The sequence below is a fragment of the Dromaius novaehollandiae genome, chromosome 3 (genome assembly GCF_036370855.1).
Source record: "Dromaius novaehollandiae isolate bDroNov1 chromosome 3, bDroNov1.hap1, whole genome shotgun sequence".
NCBI lineage: Eukaryota > Metazoa > Chordata > Aves > Casuariiformes > Dromaiidae > Dromaius > Dromaius novaehollandiae.
In genome coordinates, this window is record NC_088100.1 from 18,076,002 (window position 1) to 18,096,343 (window position 20,342).

The 20,342-nt window shown below is 40.7% G+C and overlaps 1 long non-coding RNA gene across 1 annotated transcript in view; it reads left to right on the forward strand.

Annotated features, from left to right (window-relative positions):
- The first annotated feature begins 4,649 nt into the window (after positions 1-4,649).
- The window catches only part of LOC135327814 (uncharacterized), a 109,390-nt gene continuing 93,697 nt past the window's right edge, over positions 4,650-20,342 (forward strand). Inside the window, exon 1 of the long non-coding RNA XR_010388199.1 lies at positions 4,650-4,724. This is a non-coding gene — a long non-coding RNA (uncharacterized LOC135327814). The remainder of the gene's footprint in view (positions 4,725-20,342) is intronic.

The window sequence follows — 20,342 nt, forward strand, 5'->3', positions numbered from 1 at the left end:
GCAGGGTGCAGAGAGAAAGCTGGCTGGCGCTGTGGTCGTCGCTTCCCTTCGCTACCAGAGTCACATTCAGGCAGCCATCGGGCAGACAGGGGTGCTTCTCCTGCTCGTCCTCCTCTTCAGGGGAAAATTGTGCACTGGAGAGATTGACAGAAGACACAAAAGAAAACAAAATATGGGAAGATAGAGGCTGGGCTGATCATGGAGGGTGGGATGGGAAAAATACAATGATAGAAAAAAAGAGTGAGAGGCAGAAATGAAGCAACGTGAGAAATCAGGGCCTTTAGGGGTGATAGACAATGGCATTTTTGATACTTACATCTTTTCCTGTGCCTGAGAGACAGTAATGTGTTTCTGGGGGGCTCTTCATACCTGGTGCCCTGCTTGGGTACACATGCAGGAAATGGATCTAATCTTGTCCTAAAAATTTGCAACTTGCATTGAGCTATTTTAAGAACTCTGTTGAGCAAAGGAGAGCAAATTCATCCTGGGACCCATCAGTGGCATAAAACTGTAAGTTCTGCACAGTAATGTCAGATAGTACATGTGGGAAAAAAGATCTGAGCTAGACATCTGTATATCTAGCACTATAAAGATACTTTCAAAAACAGGCTGTGAAAGGAGTGTGTAGAAGAAACTACACTACTTTGCTAAAATATGACATTTAGAGGCAGGTTTGCCCAAAGGGACAACTGCTTATACACATGCAATGCTGTCAAGCAGAACCCCTGCACCCGCCCGTTGGGAGCAGTAACACCTGTGCAAGTGGGTGCTGACTTTTGCATACACAGGAGCTGCTCTATGGGTGCATGAGTGCAAGCGCTCCTCCCTGAACATCTGCAGGTGCGGCTGCATGCAAAGAGACAAAGGGAAGTTGAAAGGAGGCAATAGTGTGTACCATGGTACATGGTAAAAAGTCATGAGTCACACTTCAAAATATCAGCAGATTCCAGGTTTTTAGGCTTTTCTCTGCAAACGGCAAGACCAAAGTTTCAAGGACAGCAGATAATAACGCCCAGAAAAGAGGAGTGTGACACTAGCAAAGCATGAGAGCTGAAAACTCTCAAACTTTGCCCCCAGATGTCTCAACAAAGCTGCAACGAAACTGCCCACGGCTTATATTCTATATCACGCTCTATGTCACAGCTGAAATGTAAACCAAGGGATCCTTTTGTTGCCTGTTCATGTAAGAATGAAGAGCGCAGCCCCAGTGCAAAGAGCTGCGTACTTTGTGGTGACACAACTCCCACAAGAATGGCAGCACCAACGCAGGGATACCACACGTCAGCACGGCTTCCTTTGTATGCACGTGTGCAAAGCGCTGTGCAAAACGTGTGTACGAGCTCGGCTTGTCAAGGCATGTCAGGGTTAAGCTGGATGCACAAGGGTTAAGCAGCCATGTCACTGCAAAATAGGTAGCAGTTGCATTTTAGCGTTTATGCATTTAGTGTCATAAGAGATTGATGTTCTCTTAAGTAGAGACACGCAAAAAGCGTGTTGGATCTTTGTATGAATTACATAGCAAACCGAAACCAACTTAACCATTAACACAAAACTATATTGCTTTTTCTTCCATGCCATAAATGGAGTTAAATATCTTACATACTTTCTTAATTAAAAAAATAATATAGAGATTTGCACCTATATGGATTTCTCTGAAAATTTGTTATGATCATGAGTTCACTGTATCCCAGGAAAACTTACTACTGAAAGGCAGATAAAGATATCTAAAAAAGCAAGTAAGTAAGAAAAGCAGGGCCTCATTTATGATTTAATTGTAATCAATGGGAATTGTGCCATTTGCCTTTGGTGGCAAGAGAATCAAAGATGAAATACTGACTGTAGTTTATTTTAGATTGCTGCCTGTCTGAGTTTAGATTTCAGATATCTCCGCAGGGTTCCTTTTCTTTTAGCTGTCTACAATTTATGACAGCAACACATATTTGTGTGAGTCTAAAGGGGGAGATGTCACACAGCAGGAGGATGTGCCTTGGGACCAGGCCTCCAAAGCTGCGTGAATGCAGAGGTGGGAGATTTGAGCAAGTTGTGCTACTTGGTGCTTCCTAAGTAGAGAAAAGGGGAGCTGGAGCCAGCTAAGTGGTCTGGAGACAGAGCAGCCTGCTGGGTGAAGGTCTCAGCAGGTCTTTGGCTAAAAATTGAGCTCTAAGGGTGAGGTACCAGTGGGGAAAACTGTGTGGAAGACCCTGCTGTTGCCAAATCAAGCCTTAATCTCTTGGAAAGGGGGGTGTTACTGCAAACTTGAGGACTGGGTGAAATATCTTCAAAAGGAGGATAAGGAAAAAATAAAGCCTGAAGTCAAACAGGCTTGCAGAAAGCAGGGAAATGGTATCCATCTTGGTCCATGTAACAGTAACAGTTCTTCTCAAATCTGAGTAGCAGTAGTCTTGCTTGCTAGAAAATAGTTATCCTGGGGTGTGAAGGAAAAATAGTAGTCACTTAATCTTTGAGAATAAAAAAAGTATTTACTGAGAAGTCAGCATCTTGTGCAGCCCCCGTGTGCTCTTCATTACTGGTTACTGGGAAGGGACAGTCAGGGATCTGTGCAGGATGATAAGACACTTGGACAAACAGGGAGAAACTAGTGGTGAGCACCAGGTGATCTGAAGAGCAGATAACTTCAATGTAGGAGGGAGAAGAGAAGTGTTAGAATACAAAATCCAAGAAAAAAAAACGTGAATGCTGGGTAGAAATGTCTAAGAGGTCAGGGCACAAAAGTAGGGTTCTTTTGGAGACATATATGGAAACCAAACATGTTGAGCTTTGCAACAGCCTAGTTGGGAATCACTGAAAAAATGAGGTAAGATGCATCTCAGAGAAAAAGTTGTGGTTTACAAAACCTCAAATTCCCTTTCCAGTAGTGCTCCTGCTCCAGGTCATTTTTCCTGACAGGTTGCTGAGACAGGGGGTCAAGGCTGCATTTCCTCTCTGTCCCTTTTTATCTGGTCAGAGGAGAGAAATACATAACATATGATATCCACTCAGCTCTCCTGCAGTCTTGGCAATGGCTAAGATCAAGCTGTTGATCACGCTTTCATTATTCAAGGGAATAGTGGGGATCTTCACCCTCTTCCCCGTATGCACTGTCTCCCACAGATGCATGTTACTGAAGGTTCCTCAGAGCAGACATTATATGACATTATAATAGAAAGCAACTGATAGGCCATTCGCTCTGCTAGAGCAACCAGCTGAAGAGGTAACATAACCTGCTTATGAACAAGGACAAATGCCGAGTGAGATGCTTCTCTCCCAAGAAATTGTGCAGCACTTGCTCTGATACTCTTGGGTCTGGTCCTGCATTTCTTGAATATTCTAGTCTGCAAGTGATGTTGAGAGGAGTTTTGGGCATGTGAGGAATAAAGCTAAGGCTCACCACATAAAAGATTTTAGCAAATTATTGCATGAAACACAAAGGCCACCTGGACTTGTGTCCATGGAGGTTCCAGTGACAGTAACCAAATTAGGTTTTGTTAGGAACTTCTGTAGGAAGGACATTTTTGCTTTGCTAAAAGAAACAATAGGATTCATAGAACTGAATGTTGATGAGACCATTCAAAGCTAAAATAGGAGTAGTTTGTCTCTGTCAATCAATTCAAATAATATCATACTGAAGGTAAAAAACCCAAAAAAATACAAACAAACCAAAGCAAAGTGCAATGTATCAATATTTAATTTGTTAACATTATCTGAATATGTTAAATGCTCTCTACATATCTCTGAGCCACAAATAAATGGATGGGATCAATCCCTCAGTTATCTGTGCTAGGTTCTCCTTCCTCATTTCCAGGTGATTGCATCATGTTGAAAATGTTTGAATGCATGCATTCAGATGCTCTTACTGAAGACTTGAAAGAACAAGAACAATTAGCAGTATGGGACTGTACTATTTACATTATCTATTGTTCAGCCTAAAAATGTAGTTTCTCTTAAAGGTTTTCTTTGAGTGATTTCATGAAACACTTTTGGAGTAAAGTCACACAGGAAAGGAAAGGGCTCAAGAGCAAAAAAGAGATCTCTATGAACTGAAATATAGCTATTCGTTGTGAATCAGAGCCTGAATATTGATTATGACAAATGTATTAACACAGAGGTAAACATGACACGGTTTATTAATATGGGTTGGTGTGATGGGCATGAAATAGAAGTAGTACTTAGCATTTATAAGGTATTATTTTTCTAATGAACTTAAGCAATTTTCTTATGTTAGTTTAAACAGACAACTTCCTTTTTAAAGATAGCTAAACTGAAGTTTATTAAGGCTTAAAGATACATACAGGGTCACAGAGCAAGTCTGAGGGAAAAGCAGCAAAATTTGAAGACCTGACCTCCATTATAATGCTCTAGCATCAGATTACAATCCACAACAGAAAAGAATGCACTAAAAAAAAGAAAAGACAGATGGAGAATGAAAGGAAATGCACATAAGAGTTTGAAATAAATATATGCAGCGGGCGAGAATGAAACTGATAATTGAAACCTTTGCTCACTTTTAAAGAGAATTAAATGTATTTGCTTGCAGTGCATTTGGAGTAACAGGCTACTGAAAGGGATGATAGGGCCTGTGAGAGAAAGTGAAGGGATTTATTGAGGATGTTGCTAAAAGCTGCATTTTTGTCTCCATTTTCAGGAAGGAATAGAGGACAGATGGCAGAAATTTCCCAAGGGAGAAAAGAGAATTACTACAGAAGATCAGGATCAGACCTGAACAGGTGATCATGAAATCGAAATGCCTGAAAACTCAATTTCTCAAGGTCGATATAACCCATACCTAGGTAACAAGCTTTTCAGAATTCTGAAGCAAATGGGACAAAATGAAAAAACAAGAGGTGCTGGAAGATTGGTAAGAGTGTAATGTCACTGGTGACCTAGATGAGAATCAAACTGCAGCAGAGTATTATCAGCTGGGTGGTTTCTATTTTGTGTGTGTTTCTGCACCATAGTCATTGCTGGAGTATCTGAGCACCTTCCAGTAGCATCTGTCATGTGGTGTTAGTTCTCTTAGCCTCTCGTCAGGGGAGAAGTCTGTTCACATTGGAGGACCTTGTTTTGGCAGATATTTGGCTGTTTTTTTGTAAATGTATATATTGTAGTGTATCTGTTGCAAGAGGATAAGCTAAGAAATGTGTCGGAAGTGGAAGGTTTGTAGGTTAGGGAGAGGATGGTGCATTTCACGGTATTGGTTGCTCCTGGAGGAAGTGTGTTTTCACACAAAAGGGCTTTCCACTTGTTACAGAAATCTCTACATTACCTGAGGACTATGGCTCAAAATTTAGGAAAGTAAGGACAGGAGTTATTCTTCCCTCCCCATGGCTGTTGAGCTTATCTGACTTGGCTGCTTTCTGTCCACTTGAAGGGTAAAGACCCTGTTCACTTCAGCCATGACCACCAGACTCCAGCTCTACAGAAGAATGCAGTTCTGTTCCAGTCCCAATCTAACAACCAGATTTTTAGAAATGTCTTGTTTTTAATGTTATGGGAGTGAAATATCTAAGCATCTTTAAAATCTGTGTTGACTTTATTCCAGTTTTGTCCAACTAGCAACTTTATTTGTGCAAGTGTATAGGCTAGTCCCTATGCTTTTGTATCATTTAGATAAATACTCTAGTATGAAAAGAGACAATTGCCATGGGGAGGATGCTGGAAAAGCTGAAGAAGAATGTAGTGAGACAGCTTAAATACTGTGATCTAATTATTCATAGTCAGCATGATTGCGTAAGAAATATTATGTCTAGCAAAGAGAATATATGTGGCTTTGACTTTTCTGGGGAAATAAAAAACTTCAGTGATTGACATTGTGATTACAATTTAACTGAACCTTATAGAACAACTGGATATTACAAATATAAAACAGGATGATCAAGCTTAGTCAGTGCTGAGGAGCAGGTTGCTAGTTTTAGGAAACCTCTTCTAGATGAATGCCCAGTGTGTTATGATCAGAACAGGACCTTTCCTCTCTTTTCTTAGTAAGTGTCAAGGAGACTTACGAAGAGAGACATGAGCTCTAGGAGGTGCTCAAAAAGTGTTTCACCTCCCATTTTGTTGGTAATGACTGTTCCTCTTGCATCTAATCTTTGTATCCAGTCATAACTGAAGAGATGATGGGTTCAGCAGAATCATTCTGCTGGATCCTGATTGGACTGCTCTGAAGGAATTAACGTCCAAAGTAAGTACAATTTTTCAACAACTAAGAAAAAGCAACAAGGATCTTGTGAGATGGAACAAAAAAGTTACTAGCACTGACTACTGAAATGAATTAGAGACACATTTGCACTCCTAGATTTCATATAATCTCTCAAAGTTCACAGAATTTTTTTAACACAGAACATTTTTTTCTGGTATTCAGAAACCTTTTAGAATGCGTGTTGTCCATTACACTTGAGTTACTACTAAGCCTAATTTATAATTATTGAGGGGGTGATGTTACTCTCATCAAAAAGGTACAACTACAGGTGCAAACAGTCACTTGCCCTGCAAGCATGCCTGGTGTTGCCTGCAATAAATGTCTCTCTGAGACAAAGAATAGATGGAAAAGATGGCATGCATAGCTGATATGATTGAAGGTATCTTTGTGCCCAGTTCAGTGAAGAAATTGTTTAGTACTTAACTTTCTTGTGAAAATACTGTTCCTGTAGTAGCACCAGTGTTTCTGTATGTGTAGATAATCTCTCATACAAGCACCAATTGAGGAAGTTTGTTCTGCCTCATGATATGTGTAGGTGCTACCACTTACCTGTGTTGAAAATTACCCTCATATATTTTACATGAGTGTTCAGTTCTCGCCATGGTCATGCTGCTCACCCTTCTAACTTGATCTGTCTTCATTTCTTTAGTGTACCTCACAAGGCAGTGTTTCTAGCTGAAACATTGCCCAAAGGTACTCCCATGCTCAAGATTAGGTTGGGACATTAGGCCCAACTGTGAGCCATGTATGATACACAACGTTCCTAAACTGAGGACTAGCCCTTGCAAGTTTTGCAGTGTGCTTCTGAGCCCCAGTTCTTTCCTGCTTCCAGGTTACTCACAATGTTTAGTGGTTTGCTGTCACCATCCATAGCTCTGTTCACACGGGCCTTCCCCACTCCCTTCCCAGCAGTTCTGAGAAGGAGAGAGTATGCACTCGCTTACCCATCTACGTCCAGATCAAAGGTGTAGGTGGTTCGAATAGGATGTAGGTGGTGGGAGTGTGAGTGTGCGATCACTCACAATCTAGCTGTGTGACAGCTAACCAAGACAGCTTCCTCCTCCCACACACAGGCCCAGCTGAGACGTGCTGTGAATACAATGCAGCATGGATTGCTTTGCTCTTCTCGCTTGCTGTCTAGACGTGCAGCAGGTTCTAAGTCAGGGCGACTTAGCTGAGTGGGTGGCATAGAGAGACATCCACTGTACCAAGTCAGAATGGGAGCGACTTGCATCTGCTTTGCTCCGATCTAACTCCTTACATGAGGAATTAGCTTCCAGTGGTGTTTGGTGGCACTGACAGTTCTTGATGTGTCATCATCTGTGGAGTGAGTTCCATTTGTTCAGACTTATTCCTTACATATATCAAAGTTATCTGTTGGTCTACACCAGCAATGAATTTGTCCCTACGCTTTTGATCCTTCAATTGTTTAAACCATATTCTTATCATCTGAATGATCAGTGTGAGGTCAGCTATGAAGAAGAAAATTCATGCTATCTTTGTTCAATGTAAGGTATTCTGTGTGCTTTAAATCAGCTGTACAAAAAATTGATAGTCTATTTCTTATTCAATGGCAGGATTTAAGGGCAATTTAAAATAATTGATGTCAGTCTGTCTGTTCAGTCTGATGCACAGGTACATGGGGATGAGGAGTGAGATACAGACTGACAGAGCACTATTCTGATTGCTCATATGTGTACAGTTTCTCCTGGGTTAGTTACAGTGTCTGAATTAATGTGTGCTAAGGCTGGATGAATAGACCATGTTATTATATTTACTTGTGCAGTAGTTGAGATCAATGCCCACTGAAATCTCAGCAAGAGTTGAATGAAATTTAATTCTAGTGCAGTCCAAGTTGCTGCTTTCTATGGAGCCCAGTACTGTGGTCCATAACTGGGACACCTCAGTGCACTGGTAATAAAAATAATAAATAACACAGCTACAATTGATAATGGTTTAGTGAGGGTGTGTTGTCTGAATTGGGGCTTAAAAGAAGAGACTCTTACCATGTCTCTTGCCTACCTTTTCTAGGGAATCTAAAAGACCTGTTTTTGCCCTTAACTCTATGTTCTTTTTATGTCTGTGATTCTGAGTACATTGTGTATTATGAAGATCAAATATGCACCTCACTTCTGCACTGCAAACTTCTACTATGGATAGAGTACCAGTTGGGATAATAAATAGGAACTAAATTTACATTATTCTTTTTTCTCTCACCCTTTTTTTTTGTTGCAAGCAATTTACATGTTATACTGTTGGATCCTAAAGCAAAAGGAAATGTGCTTGACGCTAAAATTGGCTTCGTGGCTCCAGTTTTCTCAGCTCTGCACCACCTGCCTCTAATCAAACTGTCCAATTACAGGAAACAATTGTTTTCTTGCTTTCTGTTAAGTGCAGAAATTCATCCACTAAAGGACTTTTTACCAAATGTTGCTTTTAACAAAACCACTTACACAATTTGTTCGAAAAAAATGTACTGATGTTTATGTCCAGGATGCATGTTAGAATTCAAACATATGGTCACCAAGTTCCACACAAGGCCATTCACAAAATAGTAATATTTAGCTTAATTGATTGTAGGCTTTGGAAATCTCTGATACATCGGGAGCAACTTGGTGGACATTGATAGAGTTTCACTATTGGTGGCAAACTGAGAATCAGAGCCTGACCTATAATTATCACATACAGAGACAGCACTGATAATACAGAAAGGAAACTGGTCTCCCTAGATATGCTACCTTAATGTGAGACAATGGCTTCAGGCTGTTTCTGAGCTGCGAATCTCCCAGGTGAAGTCTTGCTGAAGTAGAATGAAGTAGAATAAAAGGCATACGAAAGGAGTAAGATGATCCAGATTTGGTTAACAATGCTTTCCTTGCAAAACTGGATCTCAAGCCAAATTACAGCCTTAACACACTCAGTCCTACAGAGATACATGAGATCACATGGAGAAGTGAATACATAACTTATTCTCTCTCATTTCAGCAAGAATGTTTACTCGTCTTCACCTAACAACTGCTTTTTATCAGCAAAGGCAGAGATTAATAAGGAAAATATTAACAATAGCATCTAAAAATCAGGATTTTATCAGTTATACTAAAAATCATTGATCACATCACAAATTCTGCATGAAATAAAATAGATGAAGTAGGAGTGTAATGATCCTAGTTAAGATGCCTGTATAAAAAGAGATTTAAAACACTGTAAAATTTCCTTGAGAAGCATATGACAGTTATTGGAAATAACTGAATAGTGGAAACATGGGGAACTACTGTTCACTGTCTCATACCATGAGGACGGGGGGGTATTGTATGAAACTGGCAATTGATAAATGCAAAACAGGTAAATGAGTAACTTGTAGGCATTAACTAGTAAGCCATCAGCATGTGAGGTTAATTTCCATAGGAAATCTATATAAAACTACAGCACAATTGACAGCATTGCTACAGCCATGTTTAGAGGGATGATATGCTATAAACTACTTTTTGTTTCCAAAATGTGTTTAATATGTGTCTGTGTATGCACATCCAACTTGTAGCTATTCCTACTGGATCAATAGACTATGATTCTCTCTATTGGATCAATAAGGAGGTGTTTGATATACTCTAGAAAAAGCTTTGGAAATTGGATAGAATGCAGTGTATGAGAATTTGTCCTCATACTTGTGTATGTTTTTTTCCCCCACATTTTGCTATTTTTCTGCCTTTTAAATCGGGATCAAGATGGGAACAATATTGGAGATGTCTGTGTTAGCCGACATGTAGTGTTTAGCAACTTTTTGTTTGTGTGCTGACGTGGGGGTTGGGCAGCATATCACTTTATCCCTGGTATTTCCAAGATTGCTTTAGTCACACTCGAACGGTTAATCTTGCTGCATTTATGTGGATAGCACATTGGTGTATATGATAGGAATAAAAATTCAGCAACTATAGAACAGATCTCCATTGCTTTTAAGAGAGAGTAAAAGGGAAGAGTAACCTAACACAAAGCAAATGTTGCTTGCAGTGCAGTAAAACCCAGACAAAATCTGAAATGCTTTATAAAAACGAAGCCAGCGTGTTTACCAACCATTATTCCTATGGCATGGATGGCTGTTTCATTTTACTGTGTAACTGTTATTTATTACAGTGCCCATCAACATACTAACGTCCATTCTTTATATGATGGGTGCAAATGTGTTTTATATGTATTAGTCAGTGTAAAATACAGGCTTATTTTTCCCCCTTAGTTCCATGACTTGAGAAGACAAGCCAATACCCTGAATGACAAGTGCACAGGTAGAGCAGAAAGTGGGTATGAAGAGATGCAGTAGCACTCTTAGTGTCACAGGTTTTGCCTACATCTGTTTCTGGAAGAAGATATGTGGTTTGGTCTGAAATCTTGGGAGATGCGTGGAAGGGGATTTGGAGAGCAAAGGTAGTCCTGAGTAGTGGAGAGTGTTGCCTGAAGGTTTTTCATATGGGTTAAAAGGAACATATGTATGTATGTGTCTGTGTGTGTGTATATATGTATGTATGTATGTGTAGTTTTTAGAGTTGTAATAAGCGGGGGTGATGGATATGATGGAAGTGGAGGAACAGTAAAGTTAGTGGGTTGTAATGCAAGGGTGTGGGGTTGGGATGAATGACTATAAAACATGTGTCCCAGGGTAGAAATAGGAAATGCTGGAAATTGGCAGAAAAAGGTGTCAAAGAGGGATAATACTCTTATTCTCGCACCTTGTTACTTATTGTAAATTGTTCCTGTTTTGCCTGCTGAAACAGGGAAAGGTTGTCCTCTTATTTCCAAGTTTCCTTTCATATATTCCATTTGGATGGTCACCAGTTGTTGATGTCTCGCTTTTCAGTTTGCAACACAGTCATCCTGCAAGGTGTGTGTGTACCCACATGGGCATGCACAGATGGTTACCACCAGCTCTGCCTTGCCTCCAGTGACCTGACAATCTTTGTGTGCTTGAGTGCACGGTCAGGACTGGGGAATGAAAAAGAAATTGTATGCTCAAAGAAGAAATCAGACCAAGGCTTCCATAGTGAACATTTTCATGTCTTCATCATGAAAAATAGCTTCATATTTTACATAGGGTATCTAAAATTAGTCAGTGCTTTGGCTACAGAACATAGCTGAGGTACAGCAAGGGCCATCAGCTGGTGTTGCCACCTGCAGCAGTGAAGTTTATCGCTGCCTAAGGATAATTTCAAAGCCTCGGGAATTCTGCAGATCCCACAGGAGAGGAAATACTGCAGTAAATTTACAGTTCATTGGTGTTTACACAAGGTCCTTCCTGCCTGGAAAGAGGCGCTCCAAATCCTGTGTGCCTGATAGTGGTGCCACCTTTCCCTGCTGCACAGCGTGGAACGGGCGGTAGACAGTTTGGCGAGCTGGGACAGAGAGCAGTGAAAACCCCAGCCCTGCTCTGAGGATCCCCAGAGGGGGAAGTAAGTCTCTCTCTGCACCCCAGGAAGAGCTTTTCTCTAGACTTTCTGTTATTTCCATTTGTTTCAGGTCTTGGGGTATAAACCTTCCTGTGTACTACACAAATGGGTCTAAATTACACAGACCTATCTGTGCAGGAGGAATATACTCATCAGTATGGTTTCCCACCCTGCCTCTCGCTGTGGGATTTTTCCTGGGCAATACAATTTTTGCATGGAAGAGAGAGGCACATGTGAACGACCCAGATACACCTTCTTTGCTTCGGGCCCTTCATGACTCATCTTACTGCATTTTCGCCACATTTATTACCAACCAAGAACATGTTTTGGTGTGGGTTTTGTAACTCACTTAGCTCCTGTAAGAATAAAATCCCTGAGTCTAAATATGCAAGTTTAACTTTCCACTCCAGAAGAAAAGAGGGAGGGGGGATTTGACTTGTAATTGTCATGCTACTTACTTAGAAATACCCAATATCCTGCAAGAACTGACCCATCATCCAGCAAGCCCAGCAGCCAGTAGGAACCCCCAGATGGCTTCAGAGGCAGATGCAAGAAACTTGACCTTAGATGCAGTGCAGAAAATGGGCTGAGGTGTCTTGATGTTAGCAAAGATCTGCGATGAGATTTTCATCTCCTAATTGCCATACCACCACTGCCAATGACACAACCTTGTAAGAGGCTGTCATAGAAGATGGTGACTGTCCTTTTGAACTAAAAGCAAGAATTATTGGTCAGACATCCCTATGGGAATTTCCCTGTGGGTCAGAACTGTATTTGCTTTTTTATTTAACTGCGTTAGTCAAAATTGCAATGAGCAAATTTAGCCTTTTTATTCTGGTCATGGGGTAAGTACTTTCTAGAAAGAGACATAACCTGAAAGACTATGATACTGGTTACGTGGCTTTTTGAGTGGGCAGCTAAAACATTTTAAGTAACCAAGAACAATAGTAGGGAACATACAATACCTTTTTGTTACGATATTTATTTCATAGAACTGTCTTTAGCTAGTTATTTGTGCTGAAATTCATTACTCGCAGGACTCTCAAATATATTTTATGACTATCTAACAGCTTGTCTGCGTATTGGAACACAACCTCACAAATAGCGACACAGAAGCATTTGCAACATTAATTTGATTAGTATTCTACCAGCTCTGGAGCTTAACTACTGTGAATAGGTGTTGCATAGGCAGTATAGTTTAATGGTTCCTAGGGTATAAAGTCAGGACTCCATAGTCTAGTCTTTCAGCCTCTTACTTGTGGAAAGAGGGTCACAAAATCTTTCAGTCTGCCCAGCTGTAAAATGGCATGAATATATTTAGGTAGCTTAACTAAAATTGGTAGAATGCGCTGGAATATTTGGAAGAAAGTTACTTTATAGTGTAAGTGCAAAGCACGATTACTACAAACATTATTACATTATCAGCAACGTAGCTTACAATGAAAAACCATGACTTTCTGTCTTTTGGGGTAAATTTTTTTTGTTTAAAACATAAGTATTCAAGAAATGTAAAATGGACAAAATAAGGACATAGATGTAAAGCAAATAGCAGTGATGTTAACTTTATTAAAAAGCTTCTTTGTGGTATCAGGCAGGAAGTGAAACTGCTTTCAAACTGCAAATATTTCTCAATCATTTCATGCACCAGCAATCTTTGTAATAGGTTTTCTGTTGGTTTTTGCAAAATGTTCAGATGAGCAGATAAAAGTTCAGACACAAGGGGAAAGGCAGTCACTTTTCTTGGATTTCACTAGCTGTGTAGTTCATTCCATGATTCAAAGTGACCTTAGGAGTATGCCTGCAAGAACAGATGCGCACACTGAAAGTTTGAGCCCAAGCTGCCTTTACAGGGTTATTCCCTTTTACAAACTAGGAAGCCCTTATGCTGGCAGCCGGCTAACTGGCTTTGGGTGTTGACTCATGTTTGGTGACAGAGTTCAATCAGAGAGAGGTGAAGTAGAAACTGCTCCCAGCTATTTTCCCCACCCTCTGCTGGGGGATGCTGCCTTGCCAGGGGGGTGGCTGAGTGAGATGTGTGTCTGCACCCAAGCCAGGACAGCTTTATAGCCGGGGCTATTCGCTTAATACACAAATTCTGCTGCTGACTTCAGGCTGTAAACTCTGCTGACTCCAGAGGGGATACTTGTTCTGCTTAACTGTCCCTGGGATGGTCACTTCCAACAGAGGGACAGAGGAGACAGCTGGCGGTGGTAAATGCTTCATCCATCCCGGTTAAATCTGCCAGTGACTGTGAATCAACACTTTTAGGTTTTGTGCTACTTGGAACTACTTTTCTGGCTCTAAGTATCATGTTATGTTGATCCCAGAGGGTCAAGTACAGAAGTATTGAGCACTTAGAGATACTAAATGCTTTTACTCAGTGAATTAATGGGGCTTGAGAGCACTTGGCAGTAGGACTGCTCAAAAAACTTCCATTAAAACTGTTGTTTGACACAAAAAATAGGGTTTTTTTTTTATTAAAAACTGAAAGCTTGTAAACTGAAACTTCAGCTAGCGTACTCACTGCTGCACCTGGGTCAGACTCAGAAAGCACAAGGACTAAGTGTTAATTAGATATCTCCTGACTCAATAATACTTGCTAAAAAAGCTGCATGTGGGGCATCTAGAAAAGCAGCAGGTGTTGTGGTAGATTTTACTTGTCTAATCTTGTACTTTCTAATCACCATACCCCAGTCTCTACGTCTGTTTAACCAATGAAAGTTTATTCTTGCAGTACAAAAATGGAAAAGTCAAAAGGTAGAAAAAGCACATAACATTTTGAAACTTCCAAGGTAATTTCATTTCACAGTGTTCAGAAGAGATTGAGTCTGAATATTTTTTTGTTTAAAGTTTTCAGTCAAATATTTGTCTAAATTTTGACAAATGAAACTTTTGATAAACTGGAGAAAAAATTAAACTTTTGAAAACATTTGCAAACCTTTACTTTTAGGATATAAACACCTTATTTTTTGTATGAAAAGATATGTTAACAATGTATACCAGGTCTAGACACTGGCCTGGGATTTGAGAGACCTGGATTTGATTCTCTGTGCATTGTATGATTTTAGACATGTCACTCTTTTTCCAGTGCCGTACTTCAGCATCTGTAAAACAGGGGTGATTACCTTGCAGGGGTGTTGTGGAGATCAGTACAGTCGAGAGTGTTATATGCTCAATTACTATGGTTTCCTAGGACAGTGAAACATCTGAGAACTGTACATTGGTTGTTCCCTGGATTTCTGTCCTTGATATTTTGCTTTGCCAAACAGGGAAAAATCACAAAATTCTCAAAAATCATGACAATCTGTTGTTCCTGCTCTGCCTGCTCCAAGGCCCATAAAGTTTTATTAGATTCTTTGCAGTGACTTCATATACTTTGTATTGAATTCTAATAAACTCAGGACCCTTATGGACCAATATATTTATTGTGTGCTGAATGTCCTAACATTATTTAGAGTTCAATCTGAAGACTGATGAGAGCTTGTAAAAGTCTGCATTTTGTTAGACATTAGGTATTTGTTCGATATCCAGAAATTTCACAAGCATGAAGCTAACAGGAATGAAAGCATTTAGCCCTAAAAAGGATTGCTTCATTGCTTGCAAGTCCTGGCCTACAGCATGTGATATGTAGAACTGGAGCTCTGTCACAGGTGAGGTGCATTTATCTACCTTTAGCTGCTTAAAATTTGGGCATCTAGTCTGAGTTAGACATCCAGGCTTCTGTCAGATGAATGGAGAGGCAGAGGAAGCTGCAGAAGGTGATTTGTCCCTTGGGTCTTAGAGAACTTTCTTAAGATGGGCTGAATACACCCATTGGAAATGTCTATCTTTCTATGGACAACTGAGGGAGACTAATTATCTAGAATGCTAATGAAAACTTTTAGTTTGTTAACATTAAGCAGGTGAAGCTCACCTCCATTGTCTTTGTCACAGAAGGGCAAATATCAGTGTTATAGGCAATATCATTCATAGGACAAGACTAAAGGACTAAAAGGAGGGAGTGAAGCTTCTCCAAGGCATGTCGGGAGTCAGTGATTGCAGGCTGTGCTCTGGATGCTTCAGGAACTTTGATTCATTAGCATGAGTGCACTGTTTGTACACTGCAGGGGTGAATGCTGTAGAAATGTTTATAAACAAATGTCAGATAACAGAAGAGCTCTCTGCTTACACAGACTGCAGATCAAGATGCACTGATGATGAGGAGAAGCTGAACAACTTCTACAACTATTGGGAGGAGATGAAAGTGGATGGTGTGTTTTGCACCTGAATGATTTCATCTGCTCCCAATGGTTTGGTTCTCAAAACTGTGTTTGGTGAAGCTGCTTGAGAGTTTTAGGATCTTAGAATCATTCAGCTTGGAAGGGAGGAGACCTCCCACTCAGGAGGTCTCTAGTCTAAATTCCTGCTCAAAGCAAGGCCAGTTAAGAGATCAGGCCAGGTTGTTCAAGGCTTTATTCCATCAGGTCTTGAAAACTTCCAAAGATGGAGACTGCACAACCTCTCTGGGCAACTTTTTCCACTGCTGAGCTTCTACTACTTTTGTTCTGAAAAAGTTTTTCCTTATATCTGATCTGAACCCCTCTTGTTTCAACTTGTGCCTGTTGTCTCTTGTCCTTGCACCATGCATAGCTGTGAAGAAACTGCCTGCATCTCCTTAATAACCTCCTGGTAGGCGCTGTTAGGCTGCTGTTTGGTTCCCCTAAAGCTGTCTCTTCTCCAGGCTGAAAAAAATGCAGTTCCCTCAGCATCTTCTCACAAAGTGAGTGCCTCAGTCCCCTGAAAGTCTTGGTGGCCTTCTGCTGAACTCACTTCAGTTTGTTGACATCCTTCTTCTCTGTCATACTGATTTTCAGGAAGAAAAATGTTTTTTTTTTTTTTTGCAGTATAAAACATTTCCATGGGATATTTCAATTTTCCCTGTAGAAAACCATTTCCAGTTCAATAGAGAGGTCTGTGCAGTCAGTCAATGGGTTGCAGGATGTCTGGCCTTGCTGCCTCTGCAGCGCTGCAGCCACGCTTCGGGCAGATTGTCAGCTGGCATTGCCAAGGAGCTCACTCACTTCCAGGGCAGTTGCAGCATTCCTCTGGAGTTTCCAAAATGAGGTACTGCAGAACTTCAGGGAGAAGAATTTCCAAAAAATGCAACTGTTTCTCCTCAGAACAGGCCTTCCTTTCATTCCTTCCTCCCTCTCCTCCACTGCCCCCGATATAATTCTCTTCGAAACTGAGTTTGCATAAGGTGAAGTCTGAAACTACAAATCCTATTGTTATTCGCCCACAGGATTGTGAGAAATGGACTGGAGACTCTGTCTTCAGTAAGTTGTTTGTTTACCAGAAAAAAAATAAGTGTTTCCCTCTTTAGTGTAGACTTCAGATTCTGAACAATTATTAAATTTTTGCCTTGCCCCTTCCTTCCTTCCTTTTCTCCTTATAGTAGGACCTAAGATTTTGCATCTCTGTCTTAATCTCCTATTTTCAACATGCTAATAATGGATTTTCATGGGATTACAGAGGCTGAAAGCAGAGCATGTTCTGGAGGGGGACATCAGAGTGACAGTAATATAATTTTTTTTATTAATAATTGTTCCATTGTAGATATAATCATATTTTTTTCATGCGGGCAATCCCGGAGTGTCCATTTTTAAACTCCCAGCCTTGTCTCTATACCTATAACATGAGTAACAATGTGATAGCAAAACCAGCTAGCTCTAAGAAGAGAGGTAGCTGGAATAAAAACTTGACTAAGCACAGTATTTTGCTTTCTGGGGAAGCTTGAGGAGGGGCTGTGTTGCTACATTCCCCAGATTTCCTGGTGTATCATGGAAATTGGCCTCCCTTCCTCCTCTCACCTTCCCTGCTCTGTCACTAGGCTAACAGCCATGTGGACTTGGGAGTGATGGTCTGAGACAGGTGACATCATCAGAAAAAAACATACATTTCTGTTTGGTATCGCTTTGTATTAAGAAAATAAGGCACAGAGGCCAGTAAATTTCATTCATCCACAGCAAGTGCCTCACGCTGTGAGGTGAGCCGGTGGACTTCCGTGCCACAGGAGGTTGTAAATGTGAATACCGGGCTGGATTGAAAAGGGCCTAGAAAATGTTATGAGCAGTTGTAACATTTGAAGTAATAAGACAGGCTTAATTAAATCTCATATTTCAGGACATTGGCTAGTCTCTGTAGGGATCAGGAAGGATTTTCCCTTATCCATATACAGCGTTTCATAATTGGCCAGGTGCATTATGGGGTTATTGTCTTTCTCTAAATCCGAGGCAATGAATAAATGCCTCTGCTAGGAGTAGGATACTGGACTCGAGCTGTTGGCCTCATTTGGCATGGCAGATAGTGTGTTCCCTTAAATTTTCAGTTATCTTCCGTGTGATTTTTATTGCGATTCTTACTGTATTTGACATTTTTCCTAATGCCTAGCTCGTGCATGCAGCCAATGGCATGAGAATCTCAGCTTTCACCAGGACACATTTTTAGCATGCCTATGGGTACAGAAAGGTTTGTAAACAACACCAAAACTTCAGAAACAAAGAAAACCTAGGCCATATTCTACTGCATTGTATATTGCACTGGCTGCCAACACTGTCTTTGCTTGTCCCAACTCTGAGCAACTAGGTAATCCATACATTGTCTTGTAATGAAAACAAATGAATAAAATGGCATAATGCTCCTGATCTTTGTGAAGTGGTCTGAGAGATGGTAAGAAGTTGTTTTTATGACTGCATATTCCTAGTGGCTGTGCTAGTTGTGACTGCAAAGTTGTTTCTAGCCTAACACTCAGGTTCACATACTTAGAAGTCTGGAAAACTTTAATCTTTGGGGATGTTGGAGAGGAGAATTGAGGCCCAACGCTAGACATGTATACCTGTGTGTATGTATACCTGCTTAACTTCTACCTGGCATATGATCCAGCTTTCCCGGTGACTCATGTTGCTGTAGGGATCTCCCAACTTCTCAAAGTCCTAATGTTTATGACAGGTCTCATAAGGGAGGCAGGTATCTGAAATGGTGGCTCGGGTGATGTAGGACTGACACATGAAGAGTTGGGACTTGGCTGGGCTGTGCCTCCAGGTGTGTTGTGTTCTCCTAGTGCAAAATGCTGAGTGCACCGGTTGAGAGCTTATCTACCACTGAGTACAAGATGCATCTGTCAGGCACACGTTTCTGGGTAAAGAAACAGAATCTCCTTAGTTCTGTAGCCCCTGCGCTGGGGCAGCTGCCTGTTGTATCCCTCAACCAGTACCAGGGATTGGAAAGGCAGGAGAGTGTGGAAGAGGGTCAGAGAAAACTTGACTAGTCTGTTGTATCTTGCCAAGTTGAATAAAGCATGTTAAAAGCCACCTAATTCCTGTGCTATATTTCTATAGAAAGCAGAAGATTGCTTCAATTAAAAGACCTTTCTTTGAAAGACTTTTCCCTAAAATCCTTCATAAAGGAGCATTTACAAATGATTAAGCTAGTTACTAACTGTCACTGTATCGCTGTTAGTAACTGTCACTGTAACAATGTAATCATTGTTCACACTGAACTAGGGGTAAAAATATATACTAGCCATTTCTTAAATAAAGAAGGACCAATCCCCACCCTGGAGAGCTTACAGTTACTGCCTAGCATATGTCTCCTGTGATGCAAGGAGTATGAGGATGGTCCCCAAAGAGTTTAGTGTGGAAGCTTGTGATAATGTTTTAATAATATGGACTTCATGGAGAAATTCAGCTTTCTTCGCAATAATTAATGCTTGCAAAAGGTTTAATGTGTATTTATTGAGTATGTTGTGATACTGGCACATGAGCAGAATAATAAGGGGATGTGTATGCATGAAGGGGTTCTCACTTGCAAGTTGACTTTTTTTTTAATGCTGAACAATAAGGTTTATTCTAAATTAAAATAAGAAGATGGGTTATTCCTCCAGAGTGATGGCGGTAAAAAATTTAATTTGTGTTGTATTAGATTTCCTCTCACCTGTTTGCAAGACAATGCCATGGTGAAACGTTTAAGTTCTGTGGAGAAATCAAAACCGTACTGTTTGCTTGGTACCTGGAGGTCTTTGTAAAGTGAATTTTAATATATGATTTTTTTTGTGTGTGTGTAATTTGCAGAGGCATGTCTGATGTACATATGCATCTGTGTATTAGACAAATTATTTGCTTATAAGTGAAAGTAAGTGAAGAAAAAACACTAATGAAATCCAGAGCCAGTGCAAAATGGTTTCGGTTTCTTGGACAGGGCACTTTGATGTGAATCATCGTATTTTCACTGTTAGAAAAACCTGAGTGGTTTTACCTCAGGGTAACAAGGGTACGTGTCAACTGTCTAAATATGAAAATGCAGGGAAGGCAACATGCGCTACTCTTACCATGAGGTAAACTCCCTCAGGTCGACCCCAGGCAGCGGTACTACACTCTTCTTGGCAAGTCACCATATGGTAGAACTTGTCGTGCCTCATCTTCACTATTTTTTCACCCTGAGGTAGCTGACGTGCACGTTAGTTACCCTGAGGTAAAAATGCCGCCTCTTTATCAGCAAGCACCAGCCCTTGGATGTGTACGTGCAGGCCAACACCACGTTGCCTTCCCCTGCCCAGGAATGACATTCAGCCTTTACCTTTGCTCGCCCCTTCTCTTTCTTCCTCTCCCATGCTTTTCACTACACAGAGTAAGTCCAGCTTCCATCGTTACTTCATTTTGGCCAGTTTTTGGAGCAAA